At 49.1% G+C, this 6,472-nt stretch overlaps 1 long non-coding RNA gene across 1 annotated transcript; it reads right to left on the reverse strand.

The window, feature by feature from the left end:
- Window positions 1-279: 279 nt before the first annotated feature.
- On the reverse strand, window positions 280-6,096 carry LOC144587320 (uncharacterized). The gene is made up of 3 exons (XR_013542475.1): window positions 4,530-6,096; window positions 4,285-4,356; window positions 280-2,061 (listed from the first exon to the last, which is right to left on the reverse strand). It is a non-coding gene; the product is annotated as an uncharacterized LOC144587320 (long non-coding RNA).
- Window positions 6,097-6,472: the final 376 nt, after the last annotated feature.

Raw genomic sequence — 6,472 nt, forward strand, 5'->3', positions numbered from 1 at the left:
CAGAGACAGGTGACGTGAAAGGAGCAGGATGAGGAGCGAGCTCTCATTGGGGCTCCATTGTCTTCTGGGAGGAAAAATACCTCTCCCCTGTGCGTCGCCCGGTTGCCAGGCATAATACGGCAGGGGGACGCTCAAGTCAAGGGGACCAGCCCTGGAGGGCTTCCGCCCAGCAACGAGTGACGCGCGAGAGGAGAAAGTTCTCATTGGGTCTCCATTGTTCTTCCCTGGGCGCAGCCAGAGCCTGCAGATGGACTCAGAGTCCGTCCCTTCAGCCTTGTCCTCTTGAGACCCCAGAAGTCCGGGCGTGGGGGGGGGGAACTCTGCGTCCTTCCGCCGATGTGGAGGAAGAGGAGGAGGATGGCGGCCAGGGCGACCCCTCAGAAATGGAAGCGAGGAGGAAAGAAAAGGAAGCAAGGAGGAGGACCGCCACCCCCACCACCATTAAAGAGGGTGAAGGGCTGGATGGAGAGTGACGGGGGGGGATAGATGGCAAGCGGAGCCTCCCCCCCCCCCTTTATGCCCTGCGTGGACGCCAAGGCAGGGAGGGGGTTGGGCTCCCTGGGGAGAAAAAGTGGGGCTGAGGACCAAGGGGGTCCCTTGAAAGGCTTAAGGGGGGAAGACACCCCCAGCGTAACCTCCCCTTTCTGTGAAAATTGGCCTGAAATCACAAGGAAACCGAGGCCATCCACTTCGGGGCACCACAGGGCTCCTGGTCAGTTTCTCCTAGAGGGACTTCCACAGGATGCGGCATTCGCGGCCCCCAACACACCCCCATGGAAATGAAAATCTCCCCCTTGAAGAAACTTCCCTCTTTCTCCACACTCAACCAGGACTACCCATTGGGGTCAAACCATGCAACCCAACTGGGAGAGACTGGAGCAGGTCATGGTGGTTGCCCAGACTCAATTGGGAGGTGACCTTGCCCCCCCTGATTTCTCTTTTGCCCCCCTCCTTCCTACCGAGAGACCCCCGCCATCCCACTCTTGATCCCCTTTTTGGTAATTTTTTTTTTGGGGGGGAGGGGACTTTCTTCCTCTGTCCTGATCCAGCTTGTTCCCACTTTCGTCCCTTTCCTGCAGGATGGGGCCCGTGCTGGCTGAGAAGGAACACCGGGTTCATTCATCTGTGCGGATGGGCTGAGAGGCTGCGCTCCGACCACCCTGCCGTGTAGCGCAGTCAGGTTTCCCCTCTCAGGTGGAGAGAGTCTGAGGGAGGGAGTCTGTTCTCCAGAGCTGTCTTAGCCTTCTGCTCCTCGCAAGACCCGTGTCGCAAGTCGCGCATCTCGGCCCTTCCTGCAGGCGTCTCAGTGTGACCCCGATCCCTGCCCCCACCTCTGCTGTCCAGCCTCTTCTGCTTAACCTGCAGGGTTTTCTCCTCACCCTCAGGATAGAATTCCAGTTGTTTTAGCTAAAAAAAGAGAAAAGACATCCAGGCTCCCAGAGTTAGGTCAATACCCTTGTGGGCAATGCCCTTGTGAGTGGAGTTATACCAGTTGTGATGATATTGGGTGGAAGACGGTCTGTTACCCCTCCTCCTCCTCCTCTCAGCCAGCAGAATCGAGGTAGCCCTATCGGCCGACCTTCTGATCTGCACGTGGGACTGTTAAAAGCCGGGTGGGTCCAATTAGACCCTTTTTTTTTCAGTTTCATTTTTTTTAATGTATTTATTTCCAAAGAATGAAAAGACAATCAACCATTTTACAAATATTAAATACAAAACTATTCCCCACATTTCTCCAATCCACATATATACCTTTCCCCATCACCTTTTAAAGAAAAATTGACCAACAATCTAAGTTTCTTTTCAAACCACATGTCTCTATTTTATCGGCATATTTTAATAATGGCTTCCAATTTTCCGTGAATTTACTATGGCTTATTTCTCCTCTATGTACTCTAACTTTATTCGTCATTTTTTTCATCAGCAATGTATGCCATATTTTACTTGTGAATGCTTGCAGTGAGAGATCTTGGGCTTTTTTCCAATTTTTAGCTATTTCGGATCGTGCGGTGCCTATGAGATTTGCAACTAATTCTTTATATTGTAGTTTCTCATTTCCCTCTGTGAATAATGAAAATAACAATAATGTTTCATTAATCTCTATTTTTTGATTAGTCAGTGTTTCTATCCATTTAATTACCTCCAGCCAAAAAGTTTCTATTTTGGGGCAAGAAATCCACATATGTTCCAGAGTTCCCTTTTGTCCGCAGTTCCTCCAACATTTATCAGATATATCTTTATTAATTCTGTGTAGTTTTGTAGGGCATAGATGCCATCGATGCACAACCTTTAGAACCGTTTCTTTTGCACTTGCTGAAATAGATTTATATGGATATTTTGGCCAGATTCCTGTCCAAATTTCTTCAGGTATATTAATATTTAAATTTGTTTCCCAGACTGTTTTAGATCCTCCATCTTTTCCATATTCTTTTTCAATAATGCTTTTATATATTAGTGAGGTCACTCCTCTCTTTTTATTTTTATCTTTTTGTATACAATATTGTTCGAATTCAGTTAATGTTCTTAGAAGGCCAGTTTTTTGTTGTAAGTGAGTAGCGAAACTTCTTATTTGTTTTATTTGTAGCCAATTGCTTTTTTATTTGCTTTGTTTTCTCTTCCATTTGCCTGATAGTACAGTAAGTGGTTCCCCTGAGTCGAATAAGTCATTAATTCTATATATTCCAGTTTGCTTCCATTCCTTAAATTGTGCATATTTCTCTTTAGACTATGTTTTCTCCATATCCTTAATGTTTCAGAAATGAATGGGTTCTGTATTTGTTCTCCTTTTCCAATTTTTTTGTAGTATAGATATACTTGTTTACTATGTCCGTTTTCATTTCACTTTCCATTTTGACCCAATCGGAATTTTTACAAGATTTATTTGCAAGGCTTCATAATATTTTTGGAGCTGTGGTATCCCTAATCCCCTCTTTTGACCCTGTCTATATTTGACACTATTTATAAATCTTATCTTCTTTCCCCTTCCTGCAATAAAATTTTCTAGCTTTCCTTGCCATAGAAGTCTTTCCCTCTGGTCAGCTGCCTTTCTCCTTCTTCCATCCAGTGGGGCAGAGAAAGGAGCAGGGGGTGAAGGAAAAAAGCTGGGAGGGTAGGAGGGGCCTTTTGTAAACGGGACGGCTCTGAATGGCCCATTCAGGAGAAAGGCAAGCCTCTTCCTTGAAACCAGGAGAGGATCCTCTCCTTGGGGGGAGGGAGATCTCCTTTCTGCCTCTGCCCCAAACCTGTGGCCTTCCTGGGCTTGTTTTTTTTTTGCCCTGCTTTCCTTTCTGGATAAAACAAAGGCTTTTCCTGTAATGCCACCAGGGAGCCCCCCCCAAAAAACACACACACAAACACAAACACACACCAGGAATGCATGAAAGAAATCCCTCCACCCACCTCCCTTCCTGTAGTGGATCCCCAGCCTGGGATCTGGTCGGGAGGGGGATCTGGTCTGCCCGTCTTCTCGATCCAGAACCACTGAACCAAGTGCTTCTTAAAAGTCCCCTTCAAACACCACAGAGGGAGGGGGATCCAGAAGAGGCTCAGGAGGGCAGGGCAGGCATCTGGGGGAAGGGAGCACTGTTGCCCCAAGCTGAGACCCCCGAAGACCCATTTCTGGGACCCCTATTGTCCCCGTTTTGCAGCACCCTCCCTCCATCCCTCCCTGCTCCCCCCCAAGACAGGGGGCCTTTTCCAAGTAACTTTTCCAAGTCTGGACAAAAGGGAGGGTGAGGCCAAGGGGGTTGTATGGAGGAAGGAGCAACTGGGGAGGGAGAGCACTGGGGGATGCTCCCTCCTCACCCCCTCTGCCACCACCACCCCAAAAAAGGGCGCTTGCAGGATCTGGGGAAAGGGGGTCTCCTCGCAGGAAAGCCAAGGAGGAGCCACCGACACACACGTGGTATGAAAATATTCACACCAGGATAGTAGTAAGCGGTTTTATTTTCATGCCCGCAGGCATGGAGAGCGAGCACACTTCGGCAAGTATGGTCTCTGCCCTTACAAGGAACAAACAACACCTGTCAATACCCAAGGCATATTTTCCCTCTCTGTCCCTCTGACCAATCCGGTCACGGCAGAGGGCTCACATTCTGCCTCTCACTCGACGAAACTGCCTATCCTCCATTTTGTAAAGTCATCCTTTATAACTATTACTGTATTGTGAACTTAGTAGTAGTTTTATATTACACACAGACAAAGGCCCCCCCCCCGGGTGTCTTCCTCGGGCGGGATGGAGACCCCTCCCAGAGAATTCCCATCTGCCCCCTCCTCCACATTTACCTCATAGGTCTCATCATCCACCACCACTGAGCGGGTTGGCCAGTGATGATGGGCGCTGGAGACCATCATGATCTAGGAGGAAGAGGAGGAGGAGGATCGGGAGGAAAACAAAATAGGCGCCTTCCCTTTGCAAGGCCTTCGCGGGAGGAGGGGCTCTTTTTTATTTTGTTTCTTAAACAAAACCCCCTAGAACCCCCCCCCCGTCTTTCCTAGTCTTGCACCTTGCACCCCCCGCCATTGCTCACCTCCTTGTAGGTCCTCTGGCGGGGAAACTCACGAGGAAGCCACCGTCCCCCTTGCAAAGTGGCCTTTCCCCGGGGGGGGTGTCCTAGAGGTATGGGGCAGGAGGAGGAGGCCGGACTCCCAGCCTTTGGAGAGGCTCCTCTTCTCCCCCCCCCCTTTGAGAGTTCTCGGTTTTCCCGTTTTCCACAATGGGAAGAGGGGGGAGGGGCGGAGCCTCAAGGTTGGGGACCACTGTATATAAAACAACGTGAGACGGATTCCTAGAGAGGAACTCTCTTCGATTAGACATTCTGGTTGCTTGAACAACCGAGACAAGAAAGAGATCACAGAGACATGGATTCCTAGAGGGAAAGCACGCCAGACAAGGGAGACGGATTCCTAGAGAGGAACTCTCTTAGACATTCTGGTTGCTTGAACAGAGAGAGAAGACTCCTAGAGAGTGAGCGTCCGAGACAAAAGAGATCACAGAGGATTCCTAGAGGGAAAGCACGCCAAACAAGAGAGATGGATTCCTAGAGGCGACTGGAAAGGTGAGCAGGAGGACTGTGGCTTTCAGAGCAAATATCCCCCCCCCCACGACGTGCTTAATCCTGTCTTGTGGATCACTTCTATGATTATTTGTGCTGCTAGAAGGCATCGAGAAGTGGTTGTTTGATTTAGAGGAGTCTTGTATCATTTCCCTTCTGCTGGTGTGTGTGTGTGTGTGTGTTATGCTGGATTTTCTTAAAGATAGCCTTCCCTGTTTTCCCCATAGCTATGCAGTGCTCCCCCATTAATCTCAATAGCTGGAGATCTATCAACCCCTTATCCACCAGGGTCCATGAATCTTTACCCTCCTCTGAGGTTTCTAACCCTTCACCAGCTTGAATAGATACAGTTTGTTTCATAGCTGGTCCTGCCATTTTCAAGTCAGTGAGGGGGGGGGAGGTTTTCAATAACTGAGACTTTTCCCATTAGATTCCTGGGAGTCTGTAGCCAAAGCAGAGAATTTATTTTCAGTGGTGTTCATAGCTGACTCACTTACCGTTTCCGTCACAAAGAGGTCCCGCTGATCTAGCTGCGGTTGTTTAGCAACCTTGGGAGTAGAGTTAGAAGCAGTCTGCTGTCGTTTCCTTCTTCCCCATTTTGCCGATTCTTTGAGCTCCAATAATCCACAGTAATCCAGATGTTTGAAAGACCATTTAGGCCAACACTGTGGTCTCTAGATGCCCTCAGGACACCCCAATAGGATGATGAGAAAATAGAAATGCCTGAGCATAAGGTTAAAATAAAAAGGTTTTTAAAAAGGAGCGAGCCATAGGACAGTTGTCATAATTGAGTGGCCATCTTGAATCAACCCCCAAGTTGAAACATAACAACAAGCCTTCCTACTGGCAGAAGACGTAGCCATATTGGTCTGTGCAAGTGACACACACATGCACGCACGAACACACAAACGCACGCACAAGTGCTTCCCTCCCGCTCTGCCTGCGAGGAAGGCTAAACAGACCAGGAAATTCCTCTCAAAGCAAAAAGGAGCAAATCTGGAAAATGGGCAAAAAGGCCCCCCTCGTCACACACACAGAGACACACACAAACACTATTCGTAGGGGGCAAAAGAGATCCCCAAGGGACCTCACAGGTCAAAGGCCAGCGTGTCCAACTGGAGACCCCCCACCCCTCAGCATCACCCGCTGGGTTCTCCCCTCCCCAAGTCCCATCCTGGAGAAAAAGACACAGAAGGACACCGTGGATGATGGTATCAAAAGCTCAGGAGAGGCCCAACAGAACCAAAAGGGGACACACACACTCCCCTTGTCCAGATCCCATCCGAGGTCGTCCCACAAAAGGACCAAAGCCATTGTCTCAGTCCTCTAACCAGGCCTGAAATTGCCAGATTGAAAGGGATCCATGTAATCCGTCACCTCCAGGAACCGCTGGAGCTGAGAAATCAGCAAACACTACA

Source organism: Pogona vitticeps, chromosome 2 (genome assembly GCF_051106095.1).
Source record: "Pogona vitticeps strain Pit_001003342236 chromosome 2, PviZW2.1, whole genome shotgun sequence".
NCBI classification, from domain to species: Eukaryota; Metazoa; Chordata; class Lepidosauria; order Squamata; family Agamidae; genus Pogona; species Pogona vitticeps.